General features: G+C 45.9%; 1 long non-coding RNA gene across 1 annotated transcript in view; it reads left to right on the top strand.

The window, feature by feature from the left end:
• LOC123865565 overlaps positions 1-447 on the top strand; it is a 417,170-nt gene that overhangs the window by 85,482 nt on the left and 331,241 nt on the right. The gene's annotated exons all lie outside the window — the stretch shown is intronic.

The raw sequence follows: 447 nt of genomic DNA, 5'->3' as shown, positions 1-447 counted from the left end.
GTCGTTGATGTTTGCGGACGATCCGGCTTTACGGTCGTTTTTTTTTTCCTCTCTCGCCTGGCTTTACAAAGATTAGCCAATGTCAAGTTTGTAGTTATTTAAAAGTTAGGGAAACTATATTTATAAGTATGGACTTCGTCTGAGCCGACGCTCACCGACACACGCGCGGTATCCCTTTAGAGCGCTTTCCAGGGTAAAAGCGATGGGCCTGCCCGTTTCGAAATTTGAATTTCGCGGGCAGGCCCGTCTCATGTCCCTTAAGGAAAATAAGTATTTTACCGATTGCTGCAGGTCGTATACCTGGGACCGGGACCTATAGGTAGTCATTCCTGTGATCCTGTAGTGCTGTCTAGAATCAGACCTATCCTGCGGCTTGCGTCTCTGTCGGCCAACTGTATGAAAGATTTCTAAGCTGTGATTAAACGTAACTAGGTATTATATTGCGTT

Source organism: Maniola jurtina, chromosome 5 (assembly GCF_905333055.1).
Source record: "Maniola jurtina chromosome 5, ilManJurt1.1, whole genome shotgun sequence".
NCBI classification, from domain to species: domain Eukaryota; kingdom Metazoa; phylum Arthropoda; class Insecta; order Lepidoptera; family Nymphalidae; genus Maniola; species Maniola jurtina.
Note: the sequence above shows the minus strand (reverse complement) of the source record. Positions and strands in the feature narration are given on the sequence as shown.